The sequence below is a fragment of the Lipophrys pholis genome (assembly GCF_963383615.2).
Source record: "Lipophrys pholis genome assembly, chromosome: 1".
Taxonomy (NCBI): domain Eukaryota; kingdom Metazoa; phylum Chordata; class Actinopteri; order Blenniiformes; family Blenniidae; genus Lipophrys; species Lipophrys pholis.
In genome coordinates this window covers 49611311-49633418 of record NC_137635.1, presented here as the reverse complement: position 1 = coordinate 49633418, position 22108 = coordinate 49611311, and positions in this window count along the sequence as shown.

Sequence of the window (22108 nt, the reverse complement as noted above, 5' to 3'; positions counted from 1 at the left end):
CTCCCGAATAATGGGTCCATAAGTGTTCGGTTTAATAATCAATGAGTTCGTGTCGGACATTTAGTTTGAACTGGAAACGTTTCTAAAAGCTGAAGCTTCCGAGGAGCGTCGGCTTGTGCTCCGTAAAATCACAATAAACATAAAAAAAAACCCGACCTGAGGAGGCTGGTTTTGGTTTAAAGCCTCTGTTCAATGACGTTTTTACACCTAAATTCTAGAAAAGCTTAAGTTCATTTGCTTTATAGAGAAAATTGCCTGAAAACGCCGGCTGATGAACATTCGCGCTGATGACGCACACCTTTCTGTGTTTGTTTGTCCTGGCGACAGCAACAGTTGTTTTCATGTCAAAATGTATTTAAGGTATACTTGATGTATTGGTTAGTACTGAGTGTGTGTGTGTGTGTGTGTGTCTGTGTGTGTGTGTGTGTGTGAGAGAGTTCAGCTGGACGAAGCACTCTCGGAAATCCATTTATGTTTGGAAGATAAACAGATTGTAATGCTGGGTTAGCAAAAGACAGAAATCTGAAACATTCACCCGACATGATGGACGAAAGCTTAAAGATATTCAGCCGGAGGAAGTTAGCTTTATATTCAGTCACGGAGGACTGGTTTAAAAAGTCAAATAATCAATAGACATCCATTGACTGTTTATCTATCGGCCCTGAAGTTCATCATCTGACGGGTCTGAGAATAACCTGGTGTCAGGAGAATTTCCTAGTGGAGACATCAAGGAGACAGAACACACAGAAATCAGACTGGCAGCAATTTAAGACAATTTTATTACATTACTCTCGCAAGAAGAAACAATGTCACAGCACAAAAACAAGATTTCCACAACACCTGGACTCTCGTTGGCCTGTCTCCTCACAGAATAATGTGAGTTGTAGGACACATTCATCGCTTTAAATGCACCTCGTGCAGAGTCGGGGAAATTAATCTAAACTGCAGAAGACCAAAGAACTTAGAGTTGCAGTCTGGTACTCCTGCCAAACCGCTGGAAGAACAGAATCCAGCCAGGGAGTGATGTCCTGGTCCTCCAGGTTGGGGGTTTTAGCTGTAACCTTCTTCAGTGACTAAAACATCCACAGAAAATGAGTCCAGACAAGGACGATCACGACTGAGCAGCCAAACCCGCTGCTCTGTCGATACCTCTGCTTACGCCCAGGAGCACCGGCTGCATCAGCATTAGACTATTTAAATTGTCCATTGCATTGTTGTATAATGTATTTTAGTGTACTATATGAATTTTAGGAATCCACGTGAGGAATTTGAATGGTTATTGCTAATTGTTGCTCATGTTTACTGTTGGTTATATTTGTAATATGTATTACAAGGTGTACATGGTCCCTGAAAACTTAACTAAACTAAACTAAACTAAACTAAAACTCTCAACACCACTGGATTCTCAACAGAAGAGAGAGAGTGAGACTTATAACTCCCTTAAAACTCCAGTTTTAACACAGACTTCAGTTTCTCCTCCTGCTTCTCCCAAACTCCAAGATTGAACCTGACGCGCCGCCGTTCGGAAACATATTCATTCATTCAGCATCTTATTTTTATTCCTCCTGCGCCGACAGCGAGAACATTTCCTCCTTCCTGGAACAACGATAATGACTTCTATTATTAGTGACACGCTGTAACTTCTCCGCATGAAGATATGGATGAAACTGACTCCCACGGCCTCTTAAATTTTCCCGTAATGTTCGAGCAAATATTGACTGTGATCGTGCTGGGGCGTTCAGTGTGTTGGTTTGTCAACAACGCGCGGACATGGTCGTTTAGTTTTTGTTTGATTTGAAGGTTTATACCACCGTTTGGAATAGAGGCGTGTTTAAATGTGTGGAGAAACATGATTGTTTTCATCCATTGTGTGCATTTTTTTTTTTTTCTCTCTACACGATCCTTTGACAGTTTAATTAAGATTTAGTGTTGTTTGAGTTGAGTCCATATGAAACAATAAAGAAAAATGTTCTTCTTCGGCGAACACAGCATCACATTAAAACGTTTCGCATGTAAAACCAGTAATTACCTCCAAATCTGACAATTTAAACAATGGAAAGACAGAAGAGATTATTATTTTCATCCATTCAACACGTCGACTCTCTCTTCTGTGGCTTACTTTTTATGGATGAGAAGGTGTGGAGGGGGAGGCGGGTGGGGGGGGGGGGGGGGGGGGGGGGGCATGTGTTGAAGCAATTACCGCCACTTTAATCGCTATAGTAACTGATATGTGCGCCTCACATCCAACACAGGTGTTTCCAGATGTTCACCTTCGGCGACAACAACAACAACAACACATCTCGCTCGTCTCCGAAGCGATCTGTGTGTGCCGGAGCGAAGCCAACAGCGTCAGAGCTGGAATAACTGCCAGTAATTAAAGCTCATTTCACGCCGCTGCAGTTCGTGGGGCCGCGGCCGCCGTGCTATTTGTCAGCATTAGTTTTAGAAGAGCGTCACACCTGTCTTCTCTCCGGAAAGACCTCCGCACCGCCGAGTGGACGGCGGCACAGTTTGTTCACAATTTACGTCCAGCAGAACCAAATGAACCAAAGAGTCACTGGGGTCATTGTTTGATGCTTTTGTGGTAAACAAGAGTTGCAGAGCTGCTGTCTCACTGGAATGGATGGATGGATGGATGGATGGATGGATAAAAGAAAAGGATAGATGGAATAACTGATGGATGATGGTGAATATGAAAGACAGGAGATAGATGATAGAAAGGGAATAGCAGGGCAGAACAGTACATAAAAGAATGATTGGAGGATACAAGGGTAGATAGATGGAAAGATCGGATGATGGATACAATTGAAGAACGATAGACAAAATGAATGGATGGAAGGGAGGGATAGAAGGAACAATTGAAGGATAAAAGGACAAAAGGATGGAAGGGTTGAGGGGGAAAAGACTGATGGAAGGATATTATCGATGATTGGTAGGAGGGAATAGATGAAGAATAGATGGATTGTGGGAAATAAGAAAGGATGGAAGAAAGGACAGAAAGATAAGAGGAGAGGATACATTGAAGGATTGCTAAAGGAGAGAAAGATTAATGGACGGATGATTTTCCTTTATTCAATTACAATCAAAGTAATGCAGCAGCAGTTTTTGAGAAGAGTCACTTTTCTATCGTGAGAGAAAAAAAAAGAAGGTGTACCTGATGATGGAGATGTTGGTTACAAGCCTTTCTTCTATTGTGCAGCGCCACAAAAAGCGAAACCATCAAAAGCTACTCGAGTACTAATTGACCTTTTCCTTTGAAATGAAATTGTTCACTACCTCCTCGTAACGAAGAGCGGCTATTAGCGAACAAACACAGCGTTCAGGGATGAGTTGGTTTTGTCTGACGGCCGCCTGCCGGCGGCCTCGATTCCTCCTGCCGCGCGGCTTCATTTTCATTTGTTGGTGAAAACTCATTCTGCGCCAACGAACCATAAAAAGCAGAATTTCATCCCTGAGTGCGATAACGTGAAGGTGTATCGACTGGACGGACATTACGGAGCGGAGAATACAATCGGCTATTGTTTCTTCTGTTATTCCTGTGTGAGATGCTCTATTTTTTTCTTTCTTGATTCTTTTATTGTGACCCGCTCACCTCTCAGTCTTATATATATATATATATATATATATATATATATATTTTATTACATTTTTTTAAAACTTGAGCTGAGTTGGAGGTTTTCCAGCGAGCGTACACGTGGCCGTGCGATGGCAGATGCCCGCTGAGATTTGTCCCAGTGATTTGTTTGTCCTCCTGAATGAGTTTGCTGTCTGTCATTAAAGCAGCCAAGCAGGGAGACACAGTCTGTCTGTCACCGGTCCCTCAGCGGACGCTCCGGGTTCAGCTCTTCCCCCGGCTCGCTCGCTCGCTCTCCTCTATATCCGTCCGTGTTTGCCTTTGTCTGCAGCCGCCTTGTCCGTCATGCCGCAAACACATTTAGCTGACGCTTTACCCGCAGCGTTTCCGAAATTTACAAGTTGAAAAACTCTCGCAAAACGTCAAGCACACAAACGTCCTGGAGAAAAACTTGTATGGATCAACTGAGCGACGTCCGGCGGCTTCATGACGCCCAAAGCCTCCACTTAACTCCGAGAATCGTCTTTCTGACGTTAAAGTTAAAGTTACTCTACGAGAAAAAAACAACAACTAATCTTTAAAATATACCTATTTTGCACAGAGAATTAAACAACACACGAAAACAAGACCATTACCACTCATTTCTAGAAATGTGCCACCCGCAGTTGCCCAAATCGATCACACCAAAGTTGATTTGTTTAAACTGCATGTTATGCAAAGTGACATCATCTTTGTCAATTTGCGCGCCTTGGTTTCTGGGATATCAAAGATGGCGTTGTAGCAGCGCCAGTGAAAATATGCACATATAGTATGGTTTCATTACAAAAAACAAACAACGGCACCTTCTAGTGGCCCAAGATGAAAACTACATTGTTTTCAGTGTTTCTGCCATTTCTGTGTAAATGTGAAACGAAAATACAAAAATGACGCATCGTCACTTGAAATATCTCAATGAGCTTCTGACAACAAATATTTTGCTTACACGGATGCTCCTAATAAAGTCTCTTTATACTGCATGTTTAAAGTAAAAAGGTTCACAGGAACTCAATTCACAACTTTGCTGGATTCAGTTTAAAAACATGAGCAAGTTGAAAGTTTTCCATTAGAATTCTCAAAATTTGTAGTTTCAGTAGTTATTTCACTAATCTCAGTCACAATACAAAAAGTTTTGGTCTCTGTTTGATAAAAACAGGAAATAAATATTTGAATATTTTCATTATTTTCAAATACTGTATTTTTGTTTTCATTTGGAAGCTGAAATGATAAAATATCATGTAAAATACACTGAAGTTTAAACACATGAATTCAATTCTAAAATGTATAAAAGTGTGTGTGTGTTTTTACATAAATAAGCACAGAAATAATCACTGAGAAAAAGGCTGCAGGCCGCCGTCCTCCCTCGCAGTATTTTACTGATAATTGCTGAGAAACTCTGAATCAATATCGTCTTATTATTAAGGCGCTGTTGGACCAGCAAAGGTGATTCTGCGTGTGTACCTATTGATCTTATTGTTAAAGAAGAACAAAAAAAACAACTCAATTACACATCTAAACAGTTTTACACTTTCATTCACAGCTATTTGTGGATGGGAAATGTTAACAAGACTCAGATTTGATATCAGTAAATAATGTCAAACAATTACAAGTTTCAATCAGATTAATCACGAAGTTGCTTTGGATTAATTTGGATTAATCACAATTAAATATGAATTTATAATCTATATTAATCCAACTTAATTTTGCATGAGCAAACAGACTCAAGAAAGAAGGGAATATATATGCACGTGTTACTAAACACCTTTAACCGTTTATGTTAACAACAAACCTCTCATTTTCTAAAGGAACATTTATCCACATTAAAAAAGGGACAACAACTTAAAAAAAAATAAAAAATTAATCATGATGGTGGATTGATCTGCATTCATTTTGACAGCCCTAGTAAAAATAATCAGAAATGTGTATGGTTAAAAAAAAAATGGAGGAAACTGGTTTTCACACAAATACTACACTGCCTACATATGTAGCTTGTACCAATATGCTTATATACTATGTTCAGAAATACAGTAGGTGTGTGTGTGTATGTGATTATCATATCAGAATCTTGTAGCTCTCCAGACATTTTATTTACAGTGTATGTGGAACACTACAACTACAATAAATCTATTTCTTTCCATCCATCTCTTTGGATAATCCCTGAGCTGCAGTGGCCCTCCGTCCCCTGGTGATGTGAAATTTTTGGTTTCCCGAGTACATTTCAAACGTAATAGTCGCAGCATTTATGAATGAGATAAGATCAGGTATCCTGTTTACGTTTGTGGGAAGCTTATCAGTCGTCTCGTCTATCCGTCTTCACGTTGTCGTTCAGCAGAGACTGAAATAAGTTTGAAAACTATGACGCAGCAGTCGGGAGATGATTGCAGCGCATCGAACGCCAAAAATAAATAAAAAAAAGAATCCAATCTCAAAGTCATCCCGACTTTTCTCCAGAAGAATCAAATGGAAGTAGACAAACTGCAACGGTCTCCTATACATACACCAGTGTCAACAGTGGTTCATCGTTTGATTGTTGACCGTTAAAAACGCTAAAACATGTTTGTGAAGTTACTTTTTCCCCCACAATGTTTAAAAAAAAAAGAATGTTCTTCACAAGACGCTGGAAAATACCCTTGAAGAAGCAGTGTGGAAATTGAAGCTGAAAAGAAGAAGGTGTGGGCAGTTTCATGCTTTAAGATGATTTTGAGGTACTTTGTGAACATGAATCCTGAATGCTGCTGAAAAGTGTTTTTTTCTTTTCTTTTTTCCTTCCTCTTCTTGTAAATGTTATCAGAGCTGCACAGGGCTGCAAAAAAGGGTGTTGGAGGAGGGTCAGTAGTACTTTTTAGATTAGGGACTAAAGACGGGGAGGAGACCGGTATGGGTTTTTTGGCCCATTCTTACCTAAATTATGGCAAAGCTTCATCGTTGATCTGAAAACAAAGAGTCGAACAGGCCGATGAACACATTCGCTGACGACACACACCTTTAAGTGTCTGACACCCTGGCAAAATGTATTTCAAACATCTGGATGGGCTGCTCAGGGATGCAGAGGGATCATTCAGTGTGGATCTTTGCATGTTCTACCTGTACGTGGGAGGGTTTTCTCTGGGTACAGAGTAGTCTAAAAACACATTTTATACTTTATGGTTGCCTCTCTGTGTTTATGTCTTTGAAACTAACCAATAGAAATTAATATCAGATACAGAATGCATTACTTTTTAGATAACACATTGTATGGAAACTAATAAATAACATTAAAAGGGTTTCCTAAAAATACTTCCAGAAAGATTTTTTTTAATCTCAATTATGAATATTTATCTTTCTTTGCCATACGTTGTGAGCTATTGTGTTCCTTTGGTCAGATTAAAACTTTGCAAAAGATTTAATTCCATGTAATTGACATGTATCAGTGTCGATTGTCTTCAAAACACACAAAATTACTTTGACTGCACCCGATAAATTATTCAATTCTGACATCCAACTCAGAGAATTTTGATTTAAAAATGTTTGTCCTTGGGATTAACACTTAATCCAACCATGTTGAAAAGAATAATATCTCAAAAACTATTGGTGTGTCCATTTCTCTCTCTGAGAAAACCTGAAATTCACCTGAAATTGTTCATTTGGAGGGAGTTTATTACAGCTGTTTTTTTTTTAAAGAGTTTTTATGTATTTTGGGAGACTTAAGGAAAGATACTCAAATTTTTAGATAATAAAGTCACATTTAGGCTATTTTCCAATAAACAACTCTTATAATAGGTAAGTTTTTGACCCTAAAATTCTAGTTGTAGAGTCCTGCTCCAGCTTGGTTTTGAAGAAAAGTTATTCATATTTGTTGTTGCTGAGGAAAAAATGGTGGAGTGTATATTTGAAGCAGCAGCATAATGTCACCGGTCAGTACCGTCCCCACTGCAGGGAGGCCTTGAATTATAAATCTTGTTTGTTGAAAGGTGAAGACAGTACGTCTGAAGATTAAACTGAGATGCCTTTCAATCAGGTTGAGCAGCAAACGGAATAAAATTCCAGCTCCTGAACACATTCTGAATCCTGCGGAAAAAACGGCCGACGACGCCTCAAAAAAAGCTCCCCAATTATCTGACTTCCTATAAAGTAAACTTTGAGTTGCCTTTTTCCCGGACTCACAGTTCGGCATCTCTATAACTTCCACCGCCATGAAAGTCCCCCAACTGAGTCGAGGCAATAACAACCGCGTATGAAGTTATCTGGGCCGGATTCACAGAGAATCTTATCTTACCTCCAGGAGTTCTTCAAGCCGAGAGCTTCCTCTATCAGCGCCGACAGATCTTCAGACTATCATCCAGTTATAAAACGGCGAGAATATTCTATTTCAGTCCACGTTGTCTGCACTTAGATCTTCCTCTTTATTCACCTGCGGGCTTGGCCTGGAGCTGCAGCGCTCTGGGTGGCTGTGGCTCGGCGGGCAAGAGCAAGTTTTCTTCCAGTCGCGAGGTGGCAGGTTCACTCCCGCTCCGTCCGTTTATTGACGCCATCTTGAGCAAGGCACTGAACCCAGAATTGCACCCACTGGAGGTTGAGTGCTTTGCATGGTATTGATTTGAGAGTATTGAATAAATGTGTTGCATGAGTCAGTCCTGTCAAATGTTGTCTGATTGCATTCCTCCTTCAGAAACTTTGACGAAAGATGTTTAATATGAAGTCATAGAGAAACACTGAGGAGACTATTCAGGCGTTGAAGACGAAGCAGAAAAAGAGTTGTTATACATATTTATATCTTGAGAAGGTATGTCATAGATTTGATGACACCAGACTCTCAGCTCGGCTTCATTAAAGTGTCCATTGTGATGGGTTTTTGGCTAATTTAAACTGATTTCACTCATTCTATATAGAATACGACTCACCGTTTTCTGCCTTTGACAATATGTAGAGTTTTAATCAGTATTAATGTCCAGATTCATAATATATGGAGTGAAGATTTTTAGGACATGAGATGGGAGTGTCGTCATGTTTGCCTGAATGCTGGCTGTTTAGATGGATGGGTTTAATTGCTCTTTAGATGATCTTAATTGGAAATATCTGGTAAGTCTTTACACGTAGTCTGCAGCTGTTACGCTTGTGATTTTGCTCTCAAGCCTATTTAAATGTATTTCCTTACATTTTTTATGACATTTATTATAAGATGCACAATGGTTGTTTTAATAATCAAACAAGTTCATCTTCCACATGTAGCCCTACGGTGCTTTTCCTGCTAGTAGGAACTCTTACGATTCGAAGGTAAGGCTATCTAAATCTAGATTCGATGAGGAGGCTGGTTGTATATACATCTAACAGTTTAATAACTGGTAGATTCCACTCCGAAAGAAGCACACGACAACAGATTTAAGTCTTAGTTTGAATTAGTATTTGTTTTTCCAGTTCTTTCTTTTTTTTGTAAGTCAACGTTTCATTTGAAATAACACAACAAATGTACAGATCAACAACAATATAACCTCTGAGATCTCAGGAAAGAATAAAATAAAAGACAAAAAAATATAAAGGTGGGTACCAAATAAAATTTACCCCTGAGTGCACTCAAATTAGGATCTATAATACTCAGTGTCCATAAAAAAAAAGAGAGGGGAGGGAGAGGGAGAGGGATACCCCAGTGTGACCGTTGCAGCGCTGTTGGACGAGGAGATGGATCAGGGAACCAGGCACCAGGGCGAACGAAGAGGAATCCAGTTCAGCAGAACCAAGAATCAGATCCAGACGAATCCTCTAAAAAAACCAGTCTGCAGAACGTGCAGAAAATTAACTACTAATCAGTCTTTGTGTTCTTATTCATATTCCATTCCTCAACTCAAATTTAGCTTATCAGCTGAGATAAACAAAATAAAACAGTATTACAATCAAAATTGGCACTCATTTTACACATATTATTTATCTTCAATACAATATAAATCATAGTATTGTAACCATCTTAACATACACAAAACAACTCCAGACATGTGCAACTTCTTGTTCACTGTCATTTCTTCCATGAAAGGTGATTGTCCAGGTGAAAGTAAATAAAAAAGTAATAACTTCACTCTTTCCGGAGTCAGGTTCAACAATTAACACTCTCCTGACTGGTTTTCCTCGTCAGCAAGGTTCACAAACATGTTTATAGTCATTTCTTATGTTTTAATCGTATGCTAATACACAGAAAATGTAGTCAGGACTCACCAGGATAACCACGTTTCTAAATGATTTTCTTTTAAGTTTCAATGAGTTCTAAACATTCACAGGTGCTCTCGGTTTGTCTCTCCACGATGTGCTTAGCTTAGCAAGATGGATGCCAGAGAAAGAAAACAACGAAGAAGTGTGCTAAGTGTGTTAGTGCACTGCCACCTTTTGGCGAAACTCAGAATTACACTCCATTCATTTTAACAAGTGTTTAAATCATACTCTATTCTAGGATAAGACAGGGCAAAATAACAGGGTTACACACATATTTATTTGATCATGACTCCTACCCCTGCTGTGTCATCCCGAGGCCAAACTTCAAATTCCTGTGGTTTTCAATTCCTCACAGCGCTCGTTATTTCTATTTTCTCCGCAGCAATATATGAAAGTTTAATTATATGCGGCGATAAATGTGAAACAGACCGTTGATGGCAAAGATATAACGGCTTCTGGATTGTTTTGTGCCTCATGTGTGTTCAGAAATCTATTGGAGTTCTTTATTAGCAACATCTCATCAGCTACCTGCATCATTTAGTAGAATCAGTACCGGATATGTTTTGTTGCAGGCCATCAAAGGCTCGCTGAGCTCTGTAATGTTCTCCCTTTATCCCTCATTTCCCTCCTTCTATCCTGTATCCTGACATTTCTCATGCCGTCCGACATCAGGCTTGGTTTCGTCACTCACGCAGGTGTAAAGAGTAAATTGCCGAAGCAGAACTGCTCGTTGACGTTGTCGTCATTTAGCAAATCCGAGCACTTCTTACCCTCCTGGCGTGACTTCGGGGAAACTTTTAAGTTTGGATTATTGAAGAAATGTCGTCTGCTTCGTGCCTCGAGGAAACACACAGATTCAGAGTTAAACATTCAGTGTCTCAACTGGAATTGAACGACTGGAGAAGTGAACTCTTGAGGTAATCAGGATGCCATTGCGTCTCGTGACTGGAGGCGCGGTTGGGATTTCAGTACAGTGAGCTGAATGTAATGGCGCAGCCTGAGGAGAGACGTGTTGGCGAAGGAAGGAAGCCCGATCGCTGCAGCCGTGAGGTCACAGCAGAGAACACGGTCCACCGAGGCGCACCGACACTTCCCACCGTGCAGGAATGCGGCCGACACTTCCAAAAATGGAGCAACGTCTCCGTCTCACACGTGAGGCCGTTCAGTCGACAAATGAAGATGTCAGATTCAAAGTAAACTCACCACAAATTGTCCACGGATCCAAAGAACATCCTCACAACACGTCTGACCTCTGCGTCTGTCCTGTTGGGGATCATCTCACCTCGCCAGAGCGGAGATTGAAAAACCTAAGAGAGAAGCGAAACCTAAGTCGTTCCTCATACAGAAGATGACCGCACAGTTTCTGTAGGTCAAACATGATGGAAGGTGACCTCAGCCCTGCTATTAAAACATCTCCTAAACTTGGAAGAATGTCCATAAAAGCCTCTTTCGGACGACGAAAACATGAAGGGTGAAGATAGAAAAGCCCAAACGCGAGGTTAAACGAGCCCCGCGGAGGGTCCGACCTCTCTCTGATGTTTGAAAAGCAAACGTTTTAAATTTGGAGAGATATATAGTCATGGTGTAGAAAATATCAAATTTCTTTGAGATCATAGATTTGTTTTTCCATCTTGTACTTTGAAGAGAAAATACCAATAACTGCACATTTCTAAGAGTCTAACTTTGTTTCATCGGGATGTTTCATGTTTCAGTCTCACAGACAGATTCACGCAGTGAGGAGACAAAACAAGGAAACAGAAAATACAAGACACAAAAGAAGAAAAATGCCACTCAAAAGGTAAACCAGAGCGGTTATTTATTTATTTGGTTTTTATTTTTGAGAAGACTAAGTTAAAATATGACCGAACCTGATAAAAGTAAAATCAAGAAAGAAATTAGAAGCAATTACATAAACAAGTGGGAGAGCAAAATGCAATATAATTGCTCACAATAACACACAAGATACAGAAAGAAAATCTAACGATGCACATTTCAAACTCTGGATGGATGGGAATCTGCAAATGACTGATTTAATACAAACGACAATCATAAATGCGATTGGTAAAAGAAGTTGTGTTTAAAGCTCTTTCATAACTTGCGTTATCAGTTTCCCATCTTGTCTTGAATTTTCCTCCTTTCACTGTTTTCCTTCCCCAACGATAAGCATCTTTTTGACTCCGTCTCTCCGTTGCATGATGTTTGTGGCTTCAGCCACGAAAGTGTGATGACATTCTTTGCTATCAGGAACAGGATCGACAGCGTCTGCCGTCCGGATCTTCAGGTAATATCCCCAGTGTGTGCGCGGTTCAGCCGAGGCGTGCGTCAATAAACAGAAATAAACAAAACACATCAACACACATCAATTACAATTTCATCACATAACCAATAATTATAGACTTGTTTCTAAAGTCTCTCATAATTTACCACAAAGTAAATATTTTTCTCAGATTTTTATTATTGTTTCATTTCAACATGTGTGCAAGCCTATATACTCCACCTACCTACATACCTATAAATACATATATATACATATATATATATATATATATATATATATATATATATATATCAGTGACGTGCAGTCAGGGGAGGCAGGTGAGGCAGTGCCTCACCTGCCATCATGGAAAAAAAAAATGTAAAAAGAAAAAAAATTAATTAAATTGTTATATGTATCCAGTGATTATACTATAAAGTTATTTTCCATTTAACTTCACCAGTTTTAGATAATTTTTATTCAAAATCGCTGAATTTTCACATTTACCGTTCAAATACTGAGAAGAGACTTGCGGTGAGGCAGCAGCCAGCTGAGCCTCACCATGGATTGCGCAATGACTCGGCTAACTGCTGGCCTGCTGTGCAGTGAGACCGTATTGCTATCTCTCTGTATGTCGCTATTAAAATGTTCAAACACTTTTGCTATATGAATTATATTATAAATTTCCATCGTTTAGTTAACTGAGGTATATAATGTACAGTGTATTTTGTCAACAACTGTATGTGTGTAACGTGTTTCTTGTGCTGAGCTATCATAAAACGGCTGCGAAGACGCACTGGGTGAGGCACGCAGTTCTCCTGCCTCATGGTAGAGGGCGCTAGTGATCCCAGGGATCCTTCTTGCGACTCCTCGGCTGCAGAATAAGTGACAACAAGCTACAGTTAGCAAGTCAAGTGCAGCGGCAGCGATCGTTTATTTTTTCCTCTCGCCTGGACTTACTTTTAACATGGAGGATTACATATCTAAAATAAAACAGTTTTCTAAACTTCTATAAACAAGTTATCGATGCTTTTGTTCAGAAGGAGCGGCGCATGGACTTCATTTATAAGTAAAGGTAAGACCATAATAACGTTTTTTTTTATTAAATGTGCTTTTTTGTGCGCTACAGTTTGTATGTGTAACGAATGCTGGTATGAGCTTTTAAACATAACCCGTTAACTGCTGCCAATCAAATGGTGAATAACTTACTCTTTAGGGTTCATATGTTTGTAAATCTGACTGTGATGAAGTCAGTGCCTCACCAGCCATGAACCTCACCGCACGTCACTGCTATATATATATATATATATATATATATATGCAAATCCATTTATAAAACATTTCGTGATCATGTAATTAAAGTTACATTTTTATGAAAATATATTGGGAAAAAATAAATAATCCATATTCAAGTACATCCTATGTAAAATTACCACGTGTGAAAAGAGGTAGGATGGATTGTGACGGTGTGATCGGTTATCCTGCTAAATGGTAAAAGCCTGCCGCTGCCGCCGCCGCCTCCTCTCAGCACTCTGGCCAGTGTCCAACCTTCATCTCCTCCAAAGCATCGTCCTGATCCCCGGCTTCAGACCCCTGCAACATCTTGGCCCTAAAACAAACCCTGCCTCCCGCCCGAGCCGGAGCTCCGTCTCTCACCCCTGAACTGTCAATCACCTGCAAATCCGGCCGCAGATCCAGCAGACCGGCCGCTCTGTTTTCCACCTCAGGCAGCAAAACCAATTAGTGTCTGACAGTCGACCGCAGAGCTGCTCCTCAAGTTTCCAAACTCGTCTTTTATTTGCTTCTCCCCGAGACCACAAAACAATCCTGTCCATTGACCTGTGTCGGCGCAGGTCAGGCAGAGAGAAGTTGCTGCAGGATACCTCACTGCTGATATGATTCATTTTCCCCTGGACTGTCCAAATCAGATTGTAATGGTCCTGGTTTGTGCTTTCAGAAGGGCTGTTTGGTGTGTGTGATATGGTTCATCCCCTATACTAAAAGCTTTTTTAAAATTTTTTTTTTTATTTTGCCGGCTTTTGAATACAAAGCAACAATCAGAGAAATTAACCTGTAAGTTCACGGGAGCTTCCTAAACAGAGATCAGAGAAGAATTGACCTTTGTGGTATACAGTGATTTGCCTTCCAGCTGCATTTGTCCGCCGCATTTGCATATGGACTCTGTGTAATCGTTCTCTGAGGACACGTTCAGCACGCCGGCATGGAAATGCACAAATCTCAGCTTTTGACTTCATCTGGCAAACAGAACAAGGGCGGTCAAGAGTCAACATGAACGAATGTTGAAGGTCCGTATCACTGCAATGACATGTTTTTTTATTGAATAATCCAGCCAATTTTAGGATTAAAAGATTTCTCTATTTGTTAAGAAATAAATTCCATCGGTCTGAATGAGAAGTTGAAGTTTGTTTTGCAATCAAGGAAAACATTGTGAAAACATTCTTTACACTGAAAGTTGTTAAACGAGATTAATTTCACAAACAAGATCAAGAATCATTGCCGGAAACCAAAACGGAATGTGTTGGGTCAACATGATTTATTATTTACACTTACTAATCTGTTTTGTTTTTGTAACCCTGAGAAAAAGAGAGACATAAGAGCATGTTTTATGTGAAAATGTAACAACAGTATCCAGGTTTAGTCATTACGTTTTCCGAGAAACTGCATGAAATAAAACAAAAGAAGACCAAGAAGAATCTGTGATGAGGAGCTTTGGAAACAAATCAGGGCAGCGGCAGATAGAGGAGATTAAATAAGGAGAATTGGGTATTGGCAGTTCATTTAACAGCTCCAAGCACATTTTGGTATGCAGGTGGCTGCAGCTATATAAAGTGCTGATGGTGGGAAAGATTGGAAAATAAATGAAGTGAAATTGCTAAATTGTCGACATTCCTTTGGACAGTGGGAAATCTTATAAGCGCGTCAAAACTCTGCACAAAGGACCCGTAACGTGTAAAACAAAATCACTCTTTTACACAGGTTAATTTCAATTAATAGGGTTAACGTGCCCATACAATGTCAGGTTGCCAGGTTGTTCAGACTGCGTTGCCAGTTGAGACGTTCCATCTCAAAAATGCACCATTTCTAATTTGAATGTCGTGTTTCTGGACTAGTTTACCAGAGCCATGACCGCCCTGAACTCGCTCGTTCTGCATATTGCAACACCTCAACCAGGTACTATGAAACGACTATGAAACGTTTGAAATGTTTTGTTGCCGTTTGTATTGTGAAAGGAGCAACCCTAACACGTATAATGACAATAAAGGATATTCCATTCTATTCTATTCTTGAACTCCCGTCAGGTGAGCTGCCACTAGAAATGCTAAATGAACACTGAACCAGAAACCCGGTGGAATAGGTGCTGGAGGTCATGATCGTACAGTTCATAACTTTTTCTGTCCCGTTGGATTTACCCTTCTGATTCCAAATGCACAAGAGAGGGACCAGAAAGAGGTTGATGTGGCTTGCAGACTGTTTAATTTGTTTGTATTTGTAAAGTGAAAAAGAAGAAAACTGCCAGAAAGGGATGTAGAGAAACCTGAACCGGTGAAAGAGATCTTGGCAGGAAGTCTAAAAAAAATACAAATAAATTAGCACACGGACAGAAGTGGCGCCGGCTCGGGTTAAAGAAAGGTTTGTAGGTTTTCCAGCTTCTCTTTAGAGTTGAAATAGATGCCAAATGGTTTGGAAAGAAACCGGAGATGGAAACATCACCAGGGACTCTCTTATTTGATGCAGAGAGAGAGAGAGAGAAAAAAGAACGATAGGTGGAAAAATAAATAGACTTCCTCCGGGGAACAACACAGAGGCAAAAAGTAAAAGTGTTGCCCTGCTTTACCTTGACAGACAACTCCTCTGTGGATTTCATTTCTCATTCATGTGTGACGTCCACTTTAACGCAATCAGCCCTCTTCTTACCTGTTCCTGCTTGTTTTACCCCATAAAAGTAAACTTCTTAGTATAAATACAGGCTTTGTCGACTCCTTCGATTCCCAAAACTGCACATTGTTGTGTGTGATTGTTTTTGTAGACAGAACAATTAATAAACCTAAGCTTTCCAAGACGGCTTTTCATTTTATTGTCAGAGGATTTAATGACGTTTTATGTTGGAGGACTTAGTTAAGTAGTTAGTTGTACAATATTTTCTTGTTTTTAACACATAGGTTTAGCATTAATTTGAGTTTTAAGCTCGAAAAATGTGTCAACATCTGCTCACATTCACATCTGTGGGGAAATAAATGTCCATAATTGTGTTGTAACTTGTTCACTAATAACTCATATTCCCCCAAATCCATGTGGATCGCCCTGCAGATTGCCTGACTTAATTCACAGTCCCGGATCGTCAAACCAATTTGAATTAAAACAGGTTTTTTTTGTTTTTTTTAAATTAACCAATAATGCACAGGTTAACATTAACGAGTGCACAGAGCGGCTGCACCAACAGCAGTCAGCATCTAAATCAACCCATTCATCCATCTACCGCATCACTTTATTCTGTTAGATACTGGAGTACCAGGAGGAACCCCACACACACATGGAGAACACGCAAACTCTACACAGAGAGAAAACATCTTTATGTTAAAACGTCAGTCTGTTGAGAATTCTACTTTGCTTTTCAATATTACACTGAAAGAAATCATCATATGAAACTAATGATTCTTAAAGGTTTTTTTTTTTAGAATTACCACCTGGTTACAGTTAAAAAAAACACAAGCTCATAATGTTGATAACGCTGGTTAGCGCAACACCATATGACCAAATTTCACCATGTGGGATTAATGAAGTCTGATTTAATCTAATCCAATATGGCTCATCATCACTGCTCTTTTTGATGGATGAAACCTGAGCAAACTTTAAAATCGGGTCATATTTAATGATTCTTCACCGGTTTGTCTCAATAGGGCTTCTGCTGGAAGGATCCTAACTTACTGGGTTTTGAAGACGCTCACAGGATCGTTTGTGTCCTCCTCTCAGTCTTCATGAAGATGTACCAGCAGCACTGTATCTGGAGATTCATCTGGAAAACGACGTCTGCATCAGAGCTTCACTGACACACTCCGCCACATGTGAGGTGAAACTGGAAAAGTGTTTGCATTTGAATAAAAAGGCGCGACTCTGTGTGGCTGACTAATGCAGGATGTGTTTGCAGGTCTCATCTCTAAATACTCCTTGTATTTAATTATTCATGTTTTCACATGCGAACACCTCTGAATGATAACTACCAGTTCCATCTTTGAGACTTAAGAGACCGAGAAGAGAGTGAAACACACACGACAAGATCTGTGTGGGAGCGTGAGCGGGAACACGCGGCGAGCTAATGATCAGACAACCAGCTGCAGGCTGTCGAACAGCAGCTGGATCGACTCCCACAGATGAGCAACACGTCATCCAGAGGTTAAAACATATACGCACCACAACTGGACAAACCCACTCTCAAGTGATTAATGAGCCACCAGCAATCATTTCACAGCTCTGATGAACGAGAGAAAAAAAACGAACATATTTCGGGAGACCAGACGATGGTCAACTCACATACTTACTTTATCAAGCAACTGAGTTATGAAGTTACTGAAATACATGACTTAACAGATCATCCCTACATTAATATCAATGTATCTTAGGTAGGATTTTGAGATTCTGAGAACCACACAGACACCGTTGTGTTGACTTCTTGTAAAATGTGGAAACAGTTTGGACTACCTGATAATAATGCCTTATGAGACCCACGATATCCCATTTAAATTTGAAAGAATGTATTTGAGAGATTTACTGTTACACACATGGACAGACACGTGTACTATCTGGCAGCCGTTAAAAAGTCCATTACAAGGAAATGGTTAAAAATAGAACCACCTACCGTCGATGAATGGATTGAGATTGTGTATGAGATTTATGTTATGGAAAAATATTCTTTTCTGACTGGATTTGACTTCAGTTGACGTTACTGGTGCCCCGTGTGAGCCTACCTTATCGTCTACGAGATATTTTTAGGATCTGAGAGGTTCGCTCCTCTTTTCATTCATTTATTTATTTGTTTCATTTTGTTGTGGTTGTTCATTTGTTTGTGTTAATAACCAACATAACCTGTCCTTAAATGAAAATGAAGTGTAAAAAAATGCTGGATACTGCAAAATATTTCATTACAAGCTTTAGTACACTTAGAAAAAACTGCAATGTCGGGGACTGCAGATGGAAATTGGCTACGGCTAAAATCTGGTACAAAGCTTTTCTTTTAGATGAATTTTTTTGGTACATGGTCCTTGAAAAATAAATAAACAAATAAAATATACATCAAATTGTACTTTTAACTCAAAACGCTTTCACAAAAGAAAGCATTAATACATCAAACTGTATTCTGAAACAAGAATTGCTGAATTTTAGTCTTTAAAAGAAATTCCATTGAATATTAAAGGCCCGAAAATTGAAAAGTGGAAAGGTTGACTTTTTAATTGTCAAAAGCTCTTCAATAATAGTAAAAGAAGGTCTGACCAGAACGTGGATGAGGAGGGAAGAGGGCAAAGTGAGTAAAGAAGACGGCTGATGTGGCTTCACAGTCTCTGTTGGCAGTTCGTTCATTCATCTGTCCGCTGATAGAAACATCGCAGCTCCGGCCCGCTATCAGCATCCTGCAGCCTGTTACAAGAAACGAGGGAGAAAAGAAATGAAAGTGAAGCAGAGAGAGACACGCAGCCAGGGATCGACAGCTTAAAGTTCATTATGCAGATTGGGGAGCTAAACTGCTTCAATTCTGTGAGTTTAATTTCTCTTTCATGGCCTTGGTGAGTGTGGAGATGATCCATGACAGGTTACCAAAGAGCAGCCGGGTCAGAACAATCAGATTAGTGATGCATTTCTCTCTGGTCTGCACACTTCACCTTCAGACTGTAAGTGAGGGGAAAAAAGGCAGCATGTGTAGGTCTTCCAGAGAGTTCCGCGTTGAATTTTTAAATGTGAAAGTAAACATCCACACAGACCCAAGGTCAAACGCACACTCCTACATGCACAGGGAAGAAAATAATGGGCCTTTATCTTCCTTCAGTGAGTTTTTTTTCTTCTTTTCCCAGCAGAAAGTCTAATTTAAATCACTAATTACAATCATTTGCTTCAGGCAAACAAAGCAGTGCTTTGCTGTATATGTGTAAATGCTAATATCATCTTAAGATAACGGATTTAATTCCTACACCTCCTGTCTGCGCATTGTTCCGCTTATCATCAAGAAAATATGCAAGAGCTGTGTGTGGGAGGGGGGGGAAATGTAAAGCCTGTAAAAAGGTCAGCTGGAGGTTTTTTCCATAACTTATGAATCAAATTATAAAACATGAATATATAGTAAGGTATTGTAATTATTATTCAATGAAGCATCTCATGCTTTAGGGATGATTTACAAGTCCAGTTGGTGTTTTCTAAGAAAAATCAGTCTCAGGAGGAATTGCATGTGGTTTAATACTTAGAAATAAAGACGGAAATGAATAAACAAACATGTTTCGTAATGCATGTATACTTTCTGGTCAGTAAGATCAGTGGGAGCAAACCAGAAAACGTTCCTGCAATGATTTGTTGTATTCTTGATTAAATTTATTTTGCAATTAATGAAACACCAACAGTCAAACAGATGACAAATGCACAAAACACATTTTGATACATTTAACAACAGTAAAAAGGAGAAACAATTATTTACACATCAACACATGGCGAAGGTTATTTTCTCCATTTAAAATGGGATTCAGATGGAAGATGGGAAATTGTGACGATATGTGTTGTTTTGCAAACATCGCCTACGTAAAACAGGACTTTGGCAGGATAACACTTAATGCAATATACCAAGGCCCCGTTTACACAACAGTGTTTCAAGTGAAAACGCATTGTCTTTGCATTTTGTACTGTATGTACGCATCCATGCATGTAGCTTGCATGTTCACGATTGCATGGTTCATGAACGCCTTCAGCAGAGATGCTTCCATTTCTTCGATGAGACGATTCTGCAGCTGGCATCCCTTGGCTTTTATATGTGGACTTTAATATACGATATTTTTTTCGTTGTTGTTATTGTCCACCTTCTTGCGCATGTGCAGTTAAAACTATTTACTATGGCCATCGCGCACATGCGCCATAGCAATGTTTTCCAAAAGTTGCAACTCAGTGGCTCCAAACACTGTTGTCAGTATTACGTCGCTGGAAGTCGTTGCACTTGCATAGAAACCTTCTCCACGTGTTAAAACTTCTTCTTCATCTGCGAGAGGAATCATTGTCATCCAGCGTCTGTCTGGTCGATCCGAATCACCGCTTTCTGCACGGGCAACAACGCATTTGTGGAAAACACCCGACCGAATTGATGAGGATTACTTCAAGCTGTTCCAAATTCATTTGCAGCCGCCGCATCTGGAGTAAACATGGAGCTCGGCAGATTGGAAAAGTGGGATTAAATTCAGAATTTAAGGTTGGTTTCAAAAGTCAAGCAGTGGCTCAGAGGTGCAGAGAAAAGGTGAAGATCGTTTTTTTTCCACGAGAACGACGTAATGAAGACAACTTCGTTTCACGTTTCAGAAAAGTTCCTTTTAAAAGGGGAAGAACGCTGCAGAACCAGACTCAGAGGTGGAGAGTTTCTGCTGTTCCCGTTGGGTTTAGAGAATAAAAGAGAAAAAGAGGGGACAGAAAGACAGTTTGTAGGGAGGGACTGAAAGTCTGGTTTGGATGGGAGTAGGAATTCTCTATTGAACTGACTCACACTTCTGTTGTATAATTGAACAGGGAAAACGTTAAAATTCGGCTCTTTTCACTTCAAGATATAGCATAAATAAGGCCAATCAAATATACCATCGGCACAGGCAAAAGGCAGGTAACTGAAATCCCTAAAAACCCTTAGAAGGATTGAGTCTGACTCCTCTTTCAGCCAAGTGAGGAGGGTCTTTTACATCATTAGTTGCAGTTTCGCATCATGATTTACTACGTAACTCCTGGAGGCGTCGGGCCTTTAATGAGTATCTTAATCACAATCGTGGCCAGAGAAGGAAATAATTACATCAGCAGTATCTGTCTTCTCTGATTTTACGGATTTGAGGTCCTGGCAAACGATGGATTAAGATACTTCTGTTTGCTCGCAGTCGGTGGAAGACTGATTATACACGAGCCTCTGGGGCCAGGCCAGGACATGCAGACAGAGTCGTGGGTGGTCAGCGAGTTGACACAATAACAAGCCGAGAGCCAGGAAGAGGCAGCGATGACAGACTGCAAAGCTGAAGGAGAAACTCCAAACATTCAGAATCATGATTAATGGCTGCTGGTGGTTTTACAGCATTGAGGGATATAAAAGTAAATTGTGCTGTATCAAGAAGCAAGGGGATAGGTTTGTATCAGAACATACAAACGTTGTCTTAGAAGAGTATTGTTAGGTAAAAAAAGAAAATTAATGGAGCTGCAAAAATCATTTGTTCCTCAGTATATTTGGGTGTAGGACCACAGAGAAAAGGGAAGGCCTGAAAAGCTGAGCAGAAATGGCCCAACGAGGACCGAAAGAGAAGTGACCTGATCTGAGGCTCCTGGGAAATCAACATAATGTACACTCTTCACCTGAAAACACAGTCGTCCCGGCTGCAGCGTGATTGCCCTTCACAGAGGCTTCTTTAAGACCAACAGACGGTGTTATATAGCACACCATGGAGTTTAACTGCTTAAGTTCTGCACAGTCCTGGATGAGACAGTACACGACTCTTTTACATGGGATATGACAGCATAGAGTCATTTCCTACAGTAAAAAAACCCACAACAAAATACATTAGTGGGTCGGATATATTTGGCAGCGAGTGAACATTTTGTCCTCAAGAATGAGAAGTGGAAAAAAAATTGCCAAGTGTAGATATATTTGATTGTGACAGCTAAAATACCGGGTCAGAGGACCTTTAAAGAGCTGCTCATGTGGAGTTGCTCAGATTCTGTCGTGAGTCGCTATCAAAAGGCAGAAGGACAGAATCATCATGTGATCAGATCCAACAGACGAGCGACTGCAGCTCAAGCTGCAGCAGGAGTTAATGCTGGCTCTGATGTAAAGGTGC